The sequence below is a fragment of the Psittacula echo genome (assembly GCF_963264785.1).
Source record: "Psittacula echo genome assembly, chromosome: 3".
Lineage (NCBI taxonomy): Eukaryota > Metazoa > Chordata > Aves > Psittaciformes > Psittacidae > Psittacula > Psittacula echo.
The window spans coordinates 36,176,221-36,196,295 of record NC_137736.1 but is presented as its reverse complement, the minus strand read 5'-3'; positions in this window follow the sequence as shown (position 1 = coordinate 36,196,295).

Below are 20,075 nucleotides of genomic sequence, written 5' to 3'. Positions count from 1 at the left end.
TTTTCTATTATAGTCATCTATAATAATCAGTAGTATAAATTAATACTGCCTCAGGGAACATATGTGCTATGAGGAAGTTCTCTGTGCTACTCATCTAATAGAAACAGACTTTCTCACAACACATAAAGACTTTCGGTTACCTGAACAGCGGATTTCATCCTCTGTTACGACATTGACATGGCACCCAAAGCTAATATTAAGACTGATACGAAGATATTAAGATAGTAAAGGCATTCCCTATGCCTTGTGTAAATTTTTCTTTAATTGTAGTCCAAAATCAGATTACCACCTAAAGACTTTTTTTGTGCTCAAAATGTGTAAAGGAAATCCTCTCCATTAATCTCTCTTTCCTGTATGCTGGTAGTCTTGCAACTCAAGACTAACTCAGTATCATGTCCTCAGCTTCCACACACTAACGTCATGCATGTAAGCACGTACTGCTTTTGCTTAGCCTGCTGTACCAAAAGCATATGATTTGCAGTAGCTTTTCAAAACATCCTTAAGTTCTCATAAAGTTGTACTTTGTGCAGTATTCATTTGGCATAGGGAATGTAAAATTGCCCCAACTTGCATGAGAGGCTGGGAACTGCTCCCAAATAGCTGAGACAGGAGAAGGACCTTGTCAAAGTACAAGCAGCTTTGCACAGAGAGCCTGTTTTGATTTGAATTCATTTCAGATTACATTTGGACTTTTTTTTTTTTTTTCTATTTAAATTGAAAAGGAAAGAGTGATCAAAGAACACGAGACAGAGATCTGAAAATGGACATCCATTCCCTCTAGGGAAAAGAAGACATTTCTCTTACATGCCACTTCTTTCCAGCCTCTGTGGAACACTTCCTGATTCAGGAATTTCTAGGGTTTAAGAGTGTTCATAATTCAGGATTTTTAACACTGAAAACCATCTAACATTGTTGGAAATTTGCATGCCTTTATTTTTTCTGGAAGTTAGAATGTAGTGACCTGTATAAATTTGAGAAGTGGGCCCATGTGATCCTTATGAGGTTCAAAATGGCCAAGTGCAAGGTTCTGCAGCTGGGTCAGGGCAATCTCCAGTATCAATACAAGGTGGGGGAAGGAGGGATTGGGAGAAGCCCTGCAGAGGAGGACTTGGGGGTACTACTGGATAAAAAGCTGGACACGACCCAGCAGTGTTCACTCACAGCCCAGAAAGGCAACCGTATGCTGGGCTGCATCAAAAGGGGCGTGACCAGCAGGTGGAGGGAGGTGATCCTCTCCCATGTACTCCACTCTCATGAGGCCCCACCTGGAGTAGTGCATTCAGTTCCGGTGTCCCCAATGTAAGAAGGATGTAGAGCTATTGGAACAAGTCCAAAGGAGGCCATGAAGATGATCAGAAGGCTGGAGCACCTCTGTTGTTATGAAGACAGGCTAAGAAAGCTGGGCTTGTTCAGCCTGGAGAAAAGAAGGCTCCAAGGGAGACCTCAGAGCAGCCTTCCAGTACCTAAAGGGGGCTTATATGAAAGATGGGGCCTAACTTTTTAGCAGGGCCTGTTACAATTGGACAAGGGGTAATGGCTTTAAACGAAGAGATTTGGACTAGATAGAATGAAGAAAATGTTTACAAGGAGGGTGGTGAAACACTGGAACAGGTTGTCCAGAGAAGTGATAGATGCCCCCTCCCTGGAAACATTCAAGGTCAGGTTGGAGGAGGCTCTGAGCAACATGATCTAGTTGAAGTTGTCCCTGATTATTGAAGGGAGGGTGGACAGATGACCTTTAAAGGACATTTCCAACTGAAACTATTTTGATTCTATGAATAAAAAAAGGGGGATGTTACTGAGGATGGAGGGGAGGAGTAAGAAAAAAATATTATCTTAATTTTGTAAAGGAAAAGTATGAAAAATCCCACTCACTGATACAGAATTCTATTTTTTTCCTCAAAAAAGTAGGATTTTAAATATCACTTTGAATTGTTGAATTGTTTTGAAGTTGAATATCAAATACATTTTGGGAAAATTATTCCATAATGAAATGCTATGTTACAATAACGTATATGATAAAGTACATTATGATAAATTATACTGCATTTGCCGAGCATCTGACATTTTACTTCTTTTTAAAATAATTATGTTTATACTTCCTCAGTTATGCAGTTAGAGATAAAAACATGCTAATTAAACACTTTTTTTTTTCAGAGAGCTACACAAATACTTGTTGCATCCTGAATAGTCTACATGATAGAAATGTGGTGATTTATGGCAAAAGGAAAGCTGACCTTTAGAGTTGTGTTGCTGTCTTATATAATCTGTTAAATTGAGTCTAAGATTTTTTAGTCTGGAATAAAGCCTCTTCAAATATTACATATACCTTGGAAGAGATAAATTCTTTAACTAAACCATAGAACTACATCAGTTGTATTTCCATTTTATCATGTAATGATGTTAAGAGCAAAGCTTTCCTACCAGTGTAGGCAACCCTTGTTTCTCCCTATCAATCATAGCATACTGCCTTGAAGGACATAGAAATAAAGCTGTAATTCCAACAGGTTTATTAAGGTATTTGTAGTGCTTTAGAAAGGTGGAAGAATAATGATGTATTTTTAATGGTAGATTAAAGAATATTTCACATTTTCAAGTTTTCTCAGTATTTCATTGTCAGATTTGTATGGATTTTACACAGTTTTACAAGCTACTAAGGATAAAAGAATAAATCTGAGACCTAATTTATTGAGGTTACATTCCAAAGTATTTTAAATTGTCTGGTAAGGAGAATTGAACTTCTGTTTGATCAAGGTTCTGACAAAAATGCTGCAGTATCAGATTTTCAGGTAAAATTCTAAAAACAACTTCAACACTTGCAGTATTTTCTCTTGTTGGCCAGAATAAGATGTTACGTGCTGTGAATGCTTGAAAATTGTCCTGCTGTTGTAGCTCAAGTATCTTTTCTTTACAGCTTATCAGTTAATCTTTTTTTTCAGAAGTATATTATGCTCCAATTCTGAAAATACTTAAACCAGTACTGCCAATAATTTCAGAGTCAGGGCTTTAAATACTTCTGAAAAAGAATTAATGGTTGTGTCCGACCTGAAAGCATTAATGTGAGGGTACAAAATCCAGGATCAAATATTTTATTCTTTCATGATTGCAGATTTAATTCAGGTTCTATAGGGTTGTCTAAAACTAGGGTTCCAGGTAGTTGTTTCGGTTCAATTAGTGCTATTAAGAAAACAGGTTTAGGAGACAGATGGAGGGTATGTCAATTCCATATTTTCATTTTTTAACAAGACTGTACATAAGAAAACATACTACAAAGGAGTAGGCAAACTCACTTCTTGCAAAGCCATTTTCTAATAGAAATTATTATAGAAATCTTGCTTAGGCATCTCCTTGAGAATTGTTGCATGGTCTTTTCCTGTGGTTTTGTTTTTCTCTTTTTTAATACAATTTATTATGTGTCTTTCGAGGAAGGAGACTATTTTATTCCCCAAACCTCCTTCAGATTTTGGGGTTTGGGGTTTTTGGAATTAATTAGTTACTCTGTGTTGGGTTTTTTTCTGGTGGGTTTTTCTTTTTTTTTTTTTTTTTTTTTTTTTTTTAAGTTTTTTCCAGTTCTGAGGCTTTGAGTCTTACGAGCATTTTTCACAGACAGAGAAAGCGTTTGAGCAAATCCAAAGTATTTCCTCACTTGTTCTTGAACCCTCAGCAAAGCTCCACTGCTTTCAACAACAACAATACTAAAAATCACCTGCTCTTTACAGTGCACTCAGTCCAGGTTTCAAACCTCTTACTCAGGGCAGTGGCACTCCCTATTTCCCAGCTGCAGGGCTCGGCTGTGCCAGCTTGGCCGGGGCTTGGAGCAGGGCTGCAAAGCCAGCCAGGGAGGAGCAGGGCTGTCTGCCCTAGACTTCATTGCTCCATAGATATTTAATGGTCATTAAATTGCATTTGCATTCTCAGCCTGGCGCAAATACCTTATTAGTCTAATCTGCACTTCTGTTTCACCCCAGAATATGACCAGAATTACTTTCATTTCCTTTTTTTTTATTTCTTTTTAATTGGAAAATGGCTAAAAGTTATTCTTGACCTTTTTATCTTGCTGTCAATGCCACTGCCTTTCTATTAATAATGGGCTTTGGGGAGTGTTTTGTCTGTACTGGCAGCAGAAGTGCTATTTCTTACTCAGTTTGGTATCTGCAATTACAGTACTTTTCTGAAGTGCAAAAGACATCCATAAAAATCAAGCCCATTTCCCTGCTTAACATCAGACACAGTACGACAGCTCACTGCTGCTCTCAGCTTACATTATGTTTTCCATCTTTTTGTTGAAACTCTGTCTGTAGTGATTGTCAACAAACGTTTGCTATCAGTTGAAGGACCCTCACTGAAGTGAGAGGAATAATGTACTTCATCAAAGAGCATGTTAAGTTTGTTTAGCTTGGATGTTTACTGATGTCTTGGTTAAGACCTGCAGCTCCTAACAATATCCTGCATTGCCAAGATGTCTGTGTAGAGGGCTATCATCCCTGAAGGCAATGCTAGTGGGAAGAAGGGAAGAGCTGGTTTTCATTTCCTAGGAGGCCGTACATGTGGTCTGTAAGGCTTTCAAGAGGTCACTTGAAATCCCTGACTGTCCCAGAGTGGCTTAAAAAGGAAGAAGCTACTGTTGATGCATCAGCGAGGATCAGAGTTATCTGCAGTTCCAAGGGGCTCCCTGGGATGGTCAGCGGTAGTGTCACTGTTCTTTCTTCAATCAGGTTTAGAAAAGCTGCTGCTGGTTATGAAGGGCCAAATATTTCAGCAGGCCCAGCAATGGGAGACCTTCTTAAGAGCAGAGTTTCAGACTGCCAGTAAGTTACAAGCCTATTTCATTCTTTCATCCAGACTCGCCCTCTTTCCAGAGGGTTTCCCTTTCCCATGCCGAGCCATCCATGGGGGACCTGTCTATACATTTATACATAAAAAACATACACCATGTCATGCCATTCCAGGGTAATTTTGTACATGTAGGTCTGCAACCGTTTTCACAGGAGCACAGAGGTCCTGACCAGAGGTCTCGGGGCAGCCTGCTGTGCTTTGTCCTCATCCCCATCCAGGCAGTCCCCTGAAGAGGAGCAAGGGTGCATTGGGGCTGGAACTGCATGATCTTAAGGTCCTTTCCAGCCCTAGCTATTTTATGATTAGCAGGTCCCCCGAGCATCCTTGGTCTTCCCTGGTCCTCTTCTTGACTCAGGGAACATCACCTACCTCCAGATCCCTTGCCAACCTCACAATCACCTCCTTTCCCCAAACCATGCAGCCAGTGGACCTCTTCTCCCACCCCAGAACTAGTCCCGGCTCCAGCACTGCTGCAGCATCCGTTTGTTTTAACCCCATCTGTGGAGGCTGGTGTCCAGTGAGGGACCTGAGCAGCACAGCAGGAGTCAGACGAGCTGTCTCACCTGCCTGGCACCAGCAGACAAGCCAAATCCCCCACCAGGGAAGGGTTACAGATGCATTCGCTTCAATAAGCAGTGAATCGACTGTGAATCTGCAGCCATATCTCTGTATGTTTTCCTCGGTGTGGTCTGCCTGGTGATAATCTGCAGAGATAGTTGTGGGGTATTTTTCCCACTGGCCTCTTGTTTTCTTCCATGAATTCTCGCCTTTTGTGTTTTACCTTCCCTGGCAAAACTATTTCTCCTCATGACACATAACTCTCCCCCAGGGCCAGTTATGTAAGGTATTACTGCTTGGTGTTTGTACAGCCCTACATCTTGATCCCCTGTAGAGAGCACATTGTGTATCCTACTGGCAGCAAACAAAAGCAGCTTCCTATACAAAATACACAAGCCTTGCTTCTGTGCTTGCATGTTTAGGCAAACACCCTCCTGCATTTTGGGAAGCAAAGGAAGAACGCTATCAGTATCTACTTTCCCAGTGACGCGTGGCTCCAAATGGCAAAAACCAAAATAATCCTCCTAATGAGAAGAAAGGAGTCGGCTGCGTTAATCTGCGTTGTATATACATCTTTCACACTTCACGCAGTCAGGCCATTTTAAATGCAAACAGCTCTCCCAGCTAGCAGCGTCATAGTAATTTCAAAGACAAACACATTTGTTTTGCCTTTAAATGAATGTATTCATACTGGGTGGCAGCAGAGGGGCTACCCATTTCTCTGGGGGCTTCTTAAGTTTCAGCTAGAGAGGTGGAGCAATGCTTTCTTTAAAAGGGAAGAAGCCAGACAAAAATCCCACCTTCGAAAAACCAAAGTTTCAGTGTTTGACACTCCTGTTGTGGGTAAGGTGTAGGTGTTATTGCAGGGGAAAAATTATAAATACCTACTTTCCTCATTATCTCTTCCTCCCTGTGCCTGCATGCTTTGTGTCTTCCCCTCTCCTGCCTCCAGCCTTCCCCTACATGAGCTCTATTCTAATGTGGCTGCACTGCAGTTTCTTCATTACAGGTGATGGACTAAACCCCAGCAACTAAGTCAGAACTGCAGTTATCCAGACTCTGGGTGTTGGGGGTGGGCTGGGTTAGGTGTGGGGGCTATCCTGCAAGCTGCAGTGTGTCCAGTGCTAGGGACTATCAGCACTGCAGCCTGGGTGGCCACACTGATTTGGGGCAGCTGGGCTGCAAGTCCCTGGGTATGAGCATCCCCATGAGACCCTGGCAAGCACAGACTGCACCAACTTCTGCTGAGATGAAGCCTGGTCATGATGTTTCCTGCTGCTTCCTTCAATTTTCCAGGGCCAGCACAAGAAACAAAAGGGTTTCTGAGCCCAGGTGCAAGAGATGGTGGGGATGTGAAGCTTTTTTGGTGACATGGCTCAGTGTCAAGGTCAAGAGAGGGTCTGGCTCTGAGGTTGGGATGATGGTTTGCCCTGGGGAAGGAGACAAATGGTCCTGGCTGGTTGAATGGAGGTTTGTTTGCTCTCAAACAGGGGATTTCTAAGCTGGTTTGTGCAGAGGTGAGGGAGCTTGGCAAAGCTCTGAGATTGGGGAGAAGGCCAGGGTTGGCAAGGATGCGTGTAAAGGAAATAATTAATCCTTAACGAACATGTGAGTGGGAGGCATTAAGGGGATAGCTGAGGAGGGATGGAGCAATACCAGAGAGGGAGAGGTTGGGAATTGAATGAAACAGCAAAAGAGTTGCACAGTTTAAAAGTACAACAAAACAAACAAAACAAACCAAAACTTTCCTTTGTCGTTACTGCAGATTGCTCCATTTTTTTCTTACCCTGTCAAACTAAAACACTCCCTGCAACAGCCTCCAGCTCTTCGCCTACCCTTCAGTTTCAATCCTACAGCAATGTTTCCCAATTGCAAGGTGCACCCCCCCTTTTGATGAGGAAGGAGGAGCAGAGAGCCCACAGAGAGAATGAGGCATGCAAGAAGCATATGAGTGCTTCACTGGCTTCTGCAACCTCATTCAGGCTCCCTGTCAAGCACAGATGTGATAGGAGAGCATCGTCATCCCTTCCTCTGTGGTCCTAGCAGCTCTGTTGCTGGACACCCTTGGCCCTCTGGCCATCCCCAAGGTTGTTTTTTTACACCTGTTTAAATCACAGTTGCCTCTCCAGACCTTATTACAAGATTAGTTATTAGATCAGTAATCTTCTCCTTCATTTCTGTAACTTCATGTTACAAACATCTTACATGCTTCATTGTGATGGGAGTATAGCCATTAAATTTGTGCTGTCTTCCTCTGCCTGGGAAAACTGGAAACTGTTAAACACAGCAAAGCTTTCAGACCCAGCTACTGTCAGGAGCAAGATCTGTATCCTTTATCACTAACACTCATTGCTTACAGACATGGAGTAAAGCATGGTTTACATTTCTCCCGGTTGTCTCCCGTGTTCGTAGAGTGTCAGATTGGATAGACTTCTTAGTCACTCTGTTTTTCCACTTATTTTCCTCCTCTTTAAATTCTGTGTAATCCTGGTACTGAGATGCTCAGTGGGTTTTGTGGGACCCCAGCACTTCAGAAATATCCTTTCTGTCCAGTGCCTGTTTCCAGCTGCCTTTAATTGAAAGAAAATGTGCTTCCTCAGTTTCTCCACACGTTGTCCACCTCCAGCACCAAAGCCATGTTAAAGGGGTGGCACATATTGCTTTGGACGCTTCTCACTCTTGCCCCAGCAATCTGCACACCAGCAGCCTGTGGCAGGCAGCAGCTGCTGTTTTGCAGTGCACTCCAGGGGAAGTTGTGCTGCTTCACACAACCAAAATCTGCCTGGAGGAGGAAAAAACCTGCACCTTTGTGAAAGTACTATTGGGAACAAACCCAGAATGGGAAATCATAGAATCAACTAGCTCTGCTCAACTGATGATTTTTTGTATACATAATTTTTCCACAGCACCATGTGTGATCTCCCACCTGCTAATTACAGATTTCTTATATGGGTGGGATGTAGAATTCAGTTATATCAGCATTAATCTGGGGCAACTGTACTGATGAGCTTACAGAGAAGGTTCATTTGTTGCTTTTTGTTAGTTTTGTTTTTTTTTTTCTCCCCCCTGCATCTTAAATGTCATTTTAAAAGAAACAATTCCTTTGTGGATTTAGGACTTTTTCAAAAATTTAAAGAGAATGATGCTTTTTTGTCTCCTTTTCCACTCAGATTCTACTGGCTTCTCAAGTAGTTTGTAATAATCTGCCTGTGAATTAATTCTCTAAAAGATGATTTTGTCCTTTCTATTTTTTTCAAGATTAGAGACAAGTGAAGTTTTGGTCTAGAGCAGCACTTCCGGCTGATCATGTGGCTACCCACATTCAAACTTCATGACTAAGTGGAAGATAAGACTCATCCATAATCGTGGCAAGCTTGGATGTTGATCAGACTTCTAGATCCTTCTGGGCTTATTTGTTCTGGTATCCTAAAACACTGCCTGTGACAAGCAACACAGAAGTAGGACTTCACATCACAGGCTGTCTCACCTGCTCACCATTAGCACCAGTCACCGTAACCTGCGCACCTCACAATTACATTCAGGTGTCTGAATCATTCTCCTTCAACCCACCTTGCTTTTATACCACTTCTGTCTCTGAGTATGGGCAGAAGCAGCTTCTGAGATGTGGAGTAACAATGGTGCATGTGTGAAATCTGAGTACCAGTTTTCCTTTCCCAGGCACTGGTAACTTAGGCAGAAATCAGAGTGGATCAAAAGAGAAGAACTTCTATCTCCTGTCACCAACCTAAAAAGGCAAGAAAGATACACGCTGCTTTCTCACCTCTGGCATAGCTTAGTTTCTTAAAGTTTCTAATCGTTACTGGTTTCCTCTGTCAATAGTGAGAGATGGGAAGCTGTGGACCCAGTGATGAACTATGGGATTATTTCATTGATGCTGTGGGAAAATAAGTGCTTTCCCTAAGTTATGGTCCCATTTTCCATGTTCTGAGGTGGGGTTTTTTTCCTTCAATTTTTTCTTTCTGGTATGCAATAAAGAACAGTCAATGGAAGGAAAAGCCAAAACTGAAGGCATATGGTATTTCCTTGCAATCTCAAGTGTATCTTAGACAATTTGTGTGACTGTAGGAAACCCCATGAGCTACAGGTTCCCTGTTTTTAAAATGGTCATTATAGTACTTAACCAAGTCAAAACACTGAAGGGAGCTTGCATGGAAAGTGCTTTAAGCCGTGTGCAATGAACATCTGTTACATTTGCCTCACAAAGAGGCCATTTGTCCCTGCGCTGTGCAGCTCTGGTTGTGAAAAAAATTACAAGTGAAGATCTGATTTTGATTGACCCAGGACTTCTGCTGGTATTTTGAATGACCTTAAGTGAAGTTCCAGCTTGAGTGACTCTATAAGCAAGGAATATTCTTAGACTGAGACTTCTGAAGCATCAGTAACACCGAAGTAAAGTGGAATAAAACAAATATAAACCAAAATGCTAGTGGAAATCCCTCTCTTCTCACCCACTTGCAGAGATGTTATTGCTGTCACTGCCATATGGGCATGAGAAGTGTGGGCTGAGGATGCTCAGTGCCCAGGCACAGTGTGGGTGGGTTGCCTAAAGCTGGAGGAGAAGAAGTAGTTGGGGCTGGCTGGGGCAAAGAGGCTGAGCACGCACTGCTCTGGGTGACTTGACTGGGGGAAGGAAGGTTAATCTCCCATCCCACTACCCTGGATATTTATGATAGTTAAACAATATAGCTTCCTTATAGGTGCTCCAATAAAATATGTGAAAAGTCTATTTCACTTATTAGCTGCAGAAATATAAATTCAAAGTTCTGGGCTAAATTGTGGGCAGTGCTGCTAACCTCAGTCGTCCCAGTATCTAGAGATAAACTCAGAATCATGAAAAAACCAAAAAATATTATTGATTTCTGATTTTTTTTTTTTTTTTGTAAGTATAATTAGGCCATATTTTCTTGGCAGTTTTTGTGTGAAAGCTAAATGCTCAACAATTTCAAAAGGGAGGTGTGGGGAAGAATACTCTCCAGTCTCCAGGGCTGGGGCTGTGAGACCTCCCCTGCTGTTGTAAGGCTCATGCTAAACCTGAGAGGTGGCAGGAACATCTCTTTGATGTGACATCCCAGATGGAGGAGAAAGTGGTTGCCAGGGTGACACTGAAAATAGAGCTTGGCCTACTCCATTCCCGTTGCAAGAGAGGTTCTAGGGGACAGCTTCAATGAGAGAGGAACAGCGCATATAGTGGGAATTCATGTGCTGCTGTTGCAAACATGTGCATTGGTGGCATCATACATGGGAGAGACCAAACATGCAGGAGAATGCTTTTCTGGGTTTTGATCCTACATGCAGAAGCCTGAATTTCTGATTTGGAAAGTAAATGAAAGAGAAGCTTTTGTCCTATCCTCTCACCCAGCACCCACTTGCGTATCATGTACCTATGTGGTCTCTGAGCAAATGAAAAATTTGGGTTCAAATGTAAAAATGCATTTCAAGCTTCATATCTGCAGAAATATTTGTTTAATCATGTTAAGTCTTAAGAAATTTATTTAGCTAAAATATATCCTATAAAGATTTTCTTTGGAATCTTTCTCTTGGCCAGTCATATTATCAAGCCTTTTTGCATTTTGAATTAAATTAAAATGAAGGCTTTTACCGTGGATTTGTTGGGTTTTTTTTTTAGTGAAAAATCTTGAGGTATATTTTCCTTTTAAAAGAAGTTATTTCTCTGCTCCTTCGCTTTTAACTCAGCATTTCTTGAAATTTCTCACGAAAGCGGCTGCCCTGCCTCTGAGGTGATTTACACTGAGAAGAATGTTAAAGAATCACAGATGACTGTTGGTAACATACCTGCGTAGCATTAAAATCAGGTTAATTGCTTACATTTCACTGGAAGTTAGGGATTGCTGCAGAGCTTAGTACTTCAGCAGATACGGGTACAGCAGGGGGGGTTTATTGATAGTTAAATAGCAGTAAAGTTGTCTGTGTTCAGAAGGGACCTCTTTGAGGGAGGACAGAACATTTCTCAAAGCTTCATATTTTCCCAAAGGGATTTTTGTAGCGGAACATGCCTGCTGTTCAAAGGAAATATTCCCTGTATGAGCAAACGAATGAAAAAGTTAGCTGTACAATAGACACCCTATTAAACTTTAAGTGGACTGAAGTGAAGGAGCCGAGCTCCATGTGTTTTCAGAAAGCTAATAAAAACCAGAAAATTATCTGTGGTGCTCTGCAGGGCAGAATGCGTACAGGAGGCTGATGCAAATCCTGCAGAAGGAAGCAGGACAGAAAGAACATAACTAGGGAGTGATACAGCAAAAATCCAAGGTAGTGAATCTTCGCAGACTGAATTGAAAATCTAAATGCCAATTTGTATTACTGTCTCTCTCTTTCTCCCACTCATTCTCTTTTCAAGTTTCAAGTGAGATTTCAAGTGGTAAAAAGGGAGTCTTTCCCCTCCTGTTAGCAAAACAGCGGATGTGAGCATTATGTACCTGTGTGAACAGGACATTGCTGTTATTGACAGCTCTTTCTGCAAGTGCTAAAGTGACACAGGGGGAGCTCAGAGACATGGGTGGCAGTCCCCTGCTCACAGCCCATGGCTGGTTCACCCGTTTGATCTCTGGGCCTGGGTGAGGCAGAGGGAGAGTGGGGAAAGAAATCTCTTTCTTGGGTCCCCTTTTCACTTGTCCCACAAACCCAGTCATCTCCAGCCTTGTGGTGGGTGCTCAGTGAAAGAAAAGGGAGCATGATCTCAGCTGGGGCTGGGGGGGATGCCGTTTTGGTGCATCCTTGTAGCCCTATTAAGTGTGTATGTGTGTGTGGAGAAGGGTGTCTTCGCCTGATCTATCAGCACCATAGATATTCCTATAATAAACACTTATGCTAATTACACAAGACATGTTGACTGGTTTATTGTAGAGCAATTGCTGCTCTTGCAGGACATCCACCCACCTGACTGTGATCATAGGCTCCAGCCTTTTCTCAAAACATACAAGTTTATGGGGAATTTTAGAATCTGATTTTTACAATATTTGTTAGTGCAGACTAAGAGGGAGCATTTCAGATTTCCCTTCTCTGCTCCAAATTCAGACAGATTTTTTTAGGAACTGCAGAAAACTGTAAAGGAACCCATGAATGCAAAATTGGACATTGTAATCACAAAGAGGGGTCAGTTCTCCTAATGAGGCTTTATTTAACCAGTGACAATGTGCTGAAAAAAAAAAAAATATGGAGGAAATGGGTCAGCTAAAATGGTACTGGTACTACAAATGCCTGCTGTAACTTCTCCCCACTAAAATGGACATTCTTCTGAAAGAGCTGGTTAAGGAACCGTCCCCTGAAGTCCTACACCTAATTTGTGAGCCATGGATGAAAAGAGCAGAGCAAGGGGAGTCAAAACAGGTTATGTGACAGATCCACAGTGAGATGGATTCACACAACAGAGTTTAATGAGGAAACACCTGACCTGGCTCAGCAATTAGCTGGTCTGTGCCCTACCTGTTTCAGCACTCACAAGCTAGTTAACCCTTCCTTAATGCCACAATTTCATGATTCCCTTAAACCAGAAATTAGCTAGGGCTCCTATCAGGAGAAGTGGTGCTTTCCAGTCACAGCTGTGAGGTTTTTTGCTAATACTCTTCCCTTCCTTAAGCACAGATTTTTTTGCCATGAACTGCAGCAGGGCACTGGGCAGGTTCAAAATAACGTCTCTGTATGAGCTAGTTTTGACTTTGTGACTTCCTTAAACCACTTTGGTGCAAAAGTCTGTGCCAGCTCAAGCAAAACGAGAGTATGGAGTAAAGAAGAGGTGCTGGGGGATGGTGGTATTGCCTCATTAGTGACAGCGCTGGCCTGTGTACTCTGAAGACATCTATGAAATTGTGAGCTGAGAAAGGGCTTCTTAACTCTGTCCCAGTGCTATACAAGGACAGTGGTGTACAGACACAGCTGTACACCTTCCAAGACCTGCATTTTCATGCAGAGGAGTACTAAATCTCTCTTAAAGAAAGAGCTGTGGACTTCAGGCCCTGTTACTGCCTCAAAATTATGAGTTACTTTTGTACCTGGTCTCAGTCAAAGCTGACTTATAAGCTTGAACCCATGATTCTTTTTATATGAATGCATAAAGTAGGGTTGTCAATATATATGTTCTTATACAAGGTAATAGTTGTATTAAAGGAAGATTTTGCTCTGAGTTCAGATACTGGTTTCCAAGAGCATCTGCATCATCACAGACTATAGCCAACAATGAGATAGCACACCAATTATTTAATATATGAGCCAATAAAAACTGCATCAAACCATCTCCAAGAAATATTTGTGTTGTTAAAATGGAGAAGAGAAACAATGGTCTGGTAAAAGGAAAAACTAAACCTCCCTGATTAAAGGAAATCTTCTGGACAAAAGAAAAATCTGACTTTTTAGTCCAAAGAGGGCTCTTAACTGCATGGGGAAAATAGAGTTCCCAAGACCCTGATTTCCTGTAGCACAGACAGGATGAAAGCCTGACGAATCCATAGAGGCCTTCAGGTACAAAGACCAGGAAAGAAAACCTCTAAAACTGATACCAGACATTAAATTTTATGTGTGAATTTCCAGTGGCTTTGCATGGTGGATCTCTCTGAGCTTTGATACTTTCCTTTATCACTTTATAAATATTTCCATTGGCATTGCATTGCTACAACATGTCCAAAGCTAGTGAGGTTTGCTTCCCTTTAAGCAGAATGATTGTCCTTTCAGAGGAAGAGTGTCTTCTTGTGACTAGTCTCTGCCAAAAGACTTGTCTAGCATATAGCAAAAGTGAGCAGGATTTTGGGATCCACAGGTCCTGAAAAAGCCAGTGAGATTGAATGGAGCAGCCTGGTTTGATGCATAAGTGAGGATCTTGTCTGTGGTTTCCATCATGCCCAAAGGTCATATCTTGAGCAGCTGTGTGCTCAAGACTGTGAAAGAGGTGCCAGCTGAGCCACTGAATCACACAGCCCAAGAGATGCCGGTACCATAAAGTATCACCAAAGCAACTGGGGAGTTGTGAAAAGACAACCTCTTTGAGAAGTGAACCTGGCCTAGGTCACTCCACTCTATGGATGGCCAGGCTCAAGGATCTTCTACTTATTTATTTATTTCAGTTAATTCTCTTCAGGACACCATAGACTAAAGCGTGAAGCAGCAGCAACAGATGCTTAGATACCATGGTGATGGGTGCTATAGAAAACCTTGCATAGCTATGGAAACCACAGTTGCATCTGTCCATCAGAACTGAGTATCTGGCAGCCCATGTCTATCCGTCATGTTCTGGAAGATCTTAAAAAAAATACTTGTACATGGCATTATATTTCACAGCTTTCTTTTTACTTGGCAACACACACTTATCTCTATTTGATAATAATAATGGTACACGTATTTTTAGACTAACATTATGTGATGGTAATTTTACTGTTATCCAATGTAATGCAAGCTGAAAAAAAAAAGCCTTTAAAGAGAAGAATTGAAGAAATTGAATCAGATTTAACCTGGTGGCAGATACACAGGATTTATCTCAGAGTTTAAATAAACAATTTTTTCATTTAAAAAATAAAGAAATCAACAGAAAGTACATGTCTGGATTATTCAGTCTTTAGTTTTTTATGTTCAAAAAGTCATCCTAATTATCTGATTTTGCTATGCAGAGTGTAAGAACAGAACATGTACTCTATCTGTCATGTCTTTGTAACCCAAAGGAATGAGAACGAGACTAAGAGCAACGCATTTCAGAGCCCCCCTCATGGGTCTGACAATGGCTGTATCATCAGGGACAAGTGACATTCCTTCTCTGTTCTCCTTTCTCATCTCCAAAATTTAGGCAATAACAAAAAGCTGTAGATATCTGTATTAGAAGAAAAAAAAAAAAAGTTGAATGGAAGTGATAGAGTTGCTTTTCACTGGCAGTAATTGGCTGCTTTCAAAGCTATGGGTAAAAGTGGAATAAGTTGCGTAGCGTCAGAGTACCTTTTGCTTTTACCTGTCCTATTTTTACACAGGCAGGCAGCTAAGCCTGCATTTCCAGGCAGCCAACACGGCTGAGCTGGCAGCAGCATATTGTGACTTGGTCATTCATGGGGCAAAAGTGCTCCAAAAGCACTCAGTCCACAAGTCAGACAAGAGCTTGACAGACTATGGGTAAAATCCTGGCCCTAAGTGAAGTCTATGGCAAACTTTCTCCAGATATAGGATTATTCCTTAAAGTCATTCAGTATTTCTGGGTTAGTAAAGGGTCATCAGGAGATACTTCTTCCCTTCTCATTCTTGCTCTAACAGTCAGCTCTCAAGCTCACCTGGGAAGCAGAGGCATATGAAGAGGAGACCTTGGATATTGCAGAGAAACTTGCAAAGGTGTTGGCTTCTGTATGGGTGCTCCAGATACACAGTGCTGATTTCTACATGAAATGCTTCCATTAGGTAATTAATCTGGAAATTAGCTCTGATCTCAAGTTCAGTAAGGATACTTATTTGGAAAAAAAAAAAAATCTGGAAAAGATAACAAAATTGCAAAGGTTTATAAAGCCATGGATGACAGACAAGTGAAAGCAAATTACACTTCTTTTTCTTTCAAAAAGATCAAAGTCATAGGGCCTTCTTGGTAACCTTTATTTACACCATGTTCCTTTGGTGCCTCCTACAGGGTTTTTTTCAAATTCAAATCTTCTTACCCCCTCCGCAAAAGCTGTTGATCTCTAACTTCATTTAAGAGGCAGTTTCAACACCTCTTTCCACAGATTATTGACAGTCCTCTTCTCTCCCAAAATAGCAATGCCTCTTCAGTTAACCAGGTGTCCTCAGATGGACTGGGTGGGACAATTAGGAAATCACTGAGGTAATAAGGAGTAAAGCTTCTTTCCCCACCTTATCTACTTCTGATGAATCAGCAATCTCAGCATGAAGCTGTTCAGTACTTAACGCTCATTACCTGTCAACATGAAAATGGACATGCAAGAGAGATTTATATGTACAGCTTGTTGGTAGACCCTGGCTGAGACAAATACAGCACTAAGGGGTTTGAGGTCAATGGACCTCAGCCCTTAGTTTCAAGGGGTGCTGTAACCATGTGAATGACAGATAAGGAACAAGAATTTGAATTAATTGTATTTTGTTCTAAAATTGATTGTATACCTCACTTCCTGAGGGTAAGGAGTAGCATATTCCTTCTGACAAACCCCAGCTGAGGCTACTGCCTCCAAATCCAGGCCCTAATAATGATTTAACTTAGAATCTACTATGGCTTTTGGCAGCTGTAGGAAAAAAAATAATTGTACAGCTACCTATTCATCTTTGTTGGAGAAAATCCTCGGTTATAGGCTCGAGCGGTGGAGATCATGTGTCTTTCACAGCTTGAAATCCTGGCAAAAAGGAACTTGAGGAATTTCAGCTATTCCACATGACACCAGGCTTGCCTTGCTACTTCCTACTGAGTAATCTGCCCCCCAAAAGGAAAATGTGAAGTAATGTGGCATTTGTACAGAGGTGACTTTTTGCAACCTAGAGCTGCATTGTCCCTGTATATGGGACAATGCCAGCTCTCCCAGCCATTGCTCCAGTCAAGTAGGACAGTACACAGCTTGCAGCAGAAAAAGCATTATTTCGCATTATTGTTTTCCCTGGGAAAACAGCGTGACCAGGATATGTACTGCTTTCCGTCTCTGCACAGATATATCTGCCTCCACAAAGTGGCCATTCTGGTCCAAATCCAAGAGGTCTGGCCTGCAATGTAAACAGAAAGTGTCTCACAGCTTGAAGCATTTCACTTGGCTGCTGTCTCCCCCCTGCCACCACCAGAGACTTGATGGGGATTGAGTGCAGCCAGAGGTGAGGGAGGTCCATGGCATGCCGCCAGTGGCCATTTTCCCCTGAAAAGCTCAGAATTTCACCTGCCTGGATTTGCTGATACAAAGTAGAAGACAAAGGAATCAGTAGGGAGTGGTGGAGAAAAGCAAGCTAGACATGGCACTGATGACCAGGAGACAGTGAAGAGCTGGGGCAAAGAGGCTCAGAAACCAGGGAGGGATGATGCACAGCGTCATTCGGTGCCTGCATGACAGGCCTCCCCCCACAAAAGGCTGGAGACCACCCTCTCTGGAATTATTTCCCACAACAGATATATCTTTAAGTGATTTGAAACAGAACTGTTTTCAGCTAGGTTTCTCTTACACCAGAAATGTCTGTTCCGCAAACTACCCACTGCCTGGACCCTCTTCCTGGCAGGGCTTGGTGCTCACCATGGATCAGAGCCAACTTTTTTGAAGGCTTGTGTCTGTCTCCACACTATGTTGCTAGGTGCTGTCTCAAAGCCACTGAACCAGACAAATCTGCACTTGTTCCTTGCTCCTCGACATTTCCTCTATGGGGCCAGCTGAGGCAGACGTGAAAGGGCTCAGCCACTGCAGCAGCAGCTCCCACCAGAATGCACCGTGGAGCCCTGTTTTGTAGCTGGGGTGTATGAACACTCCTGCTGCTCTTGATCCTGTCACTGGCAAACCAGTTCCAGACACAAAGAAGTATCTCAAGTATTTGGCAAACCTGAGCTGAATCTGCAAAAGATGTTATTTCTAGCCCTCCAAGAATGATGTGCAGACATCAGGTATAACTAAATGCTCCCCAGTGCCCCAGGTCAGTGGCACCATGGACCATCTATGGCCAGCTGGCCTTGTTAAGGTAATCACACAGCCATGCTTCTTTGTTTTACTTCAGCCACTCCGGCCTGTCCTCTTTGGGGATTCTGGCATCCTGCTGAGAAGGGGATGCTTTGGGACAGCCTGTATCTCCCAGCCGATGCCTGGCAAGCAGGGGCATTTCTGCTGCTGTAGGATGACTTGACCTCTGAAGCCTTTCCCATCAGTTACTGAGTGCTCATGCTGTCCTCCTTCTCACTGGTTTTTAAAATAGAGAAGTGGAATACTTTAGCTGGAAAACAGCTTTTCCCTTTTCCCTGAAGGTTTTCTTTATCTTTATGGAATGATTTTTTATAGCTGGTTCCACCTCTGGGGTGAATGGATACACTTATTTTTGTCCAAGAGCTGCTGGGGTTTGATTGTGCTTATTACGCAGCACCAAACAATTTATCTTAGATGTGACTGCTGCCAGGCCTGAGCTGCTCCCGGTGTGTAGGAAGGTGCCTTGGTAAATATAAAGCAGCATAAAAGAAAGAGATACTTGACCCCATTGCAGGACTGGTTCAAGGATCCTGATGCTGAAAAAACTGCTTCTCCATCCTTTCCCTCCCCTTCCCCTCTCCAAAGGCCCAGAAACATTTTTCAGCCTTCTGGTTTTCAAATGGAAGACACATGTCCAAAAACATGTGTCCAGGTGTAATGTGAATGAAACTTTGTATAGAGATGCTTTCAGTGGACGTTTAAGGCAGATGAACATCTTACCTCTTGGTGTTTATGGTCTCTCTGTAGCCAGAGGAGGCTCTTCTGGAGGCTGAAGGAAAACAAGACCCAACCTGGGTGCTCTGGGGCGCAGAGGTGCTCTCCTCAGACCACCACGGACATGTGGGACTGGATTGTGGAGTTATTCTGTGATTCTCATCAGCACAGGGCAGAAAGCTTTTTCTTTCTCTTTCTTCCCACCAGTTCCTCTGTTATATATAAGCCAAATGAATTTCTGTGTGACCCAATAGTTTGAGCTAATTTTGAAAGCACCATTTTTACTACTTTTAATGATGCTCCTTCAGTCATAGGAGGTTCTTTGTGTTTCCAGAAATGTCATCTGCCTTAGTCCTGCTTGCTACGTTCACCTGTTGTTACCTAGAGTACTGCATTAAGGGATTTTGTTCCTTTTAATTGGTAATAGGAACAAAAAGCTCTGTCCTGCCAATGTTTTGTGAAAGCAGAGTCCATAATTAGGACTATCTTTTAGCAGTAACTAGGTCCTGCTTTGCTCTGTTTCAGAGCCTCTGTGATCTAGTTGCCTAAGCCCTCTCTCCAAGAGTGATATCAACCTGTAGGAGCAATCTCAGGGAAAAATGCTTAATTCATAAAGACATGCGGTTACATACTTATCTCCAAAGGCATACACAGTCCTGCTGAGGTCAGCGGTGTTCCTCACGTGCATGAAATGAAGAGCCTACTTCAGTCCTTCACTAAACCAATGTCAGGGCAGAACTGCCACTCTTGTGCCATCAGTCAAAGTGAACATAGCCTTATCATCTCAAGTAATGATCATCTGAAATAGCCTTTCAGTCTGCTGAAAGACAAAAATTTAGCAGTAAAAATATCCCCTCTTTTAGAAAGGTTAAATGCACAAAAAAGACATTTTTGAAGGAATGCTGGATGACCCCCAGAGTCTCTCACAGGCAATGTTCCTGCCCCTGAGATGCTTCTAGTTTTAATTGCCTCTTTGGGGAGGTGCTAGTAGCTGCCTGAGTGTGCAGTCATAATTCAGCAGCTTGTCACACGTGACTCTTCCGAATATGGGAGCAATTAGCAAAAAGTGACATGGTGAATGGTAGCGTAAGCACTGGATTCTGGACAGCATTCAGACAAGAAATCTAAACCAGAAGAGAGTGGAGCAGACGGAAATCCAAACAAGCTTTCACAGGAATAAAACGTATTGGCTATACTTAGATAATGAGTCTAACATTAGAAGATTGAATTCAAAGTCACCATCGCTTTTCCAAAGCTCATTGACTGAATGGGTTGTGGCAGACAGCACAAGTTCACAAAAACAGTTTGTGAGAA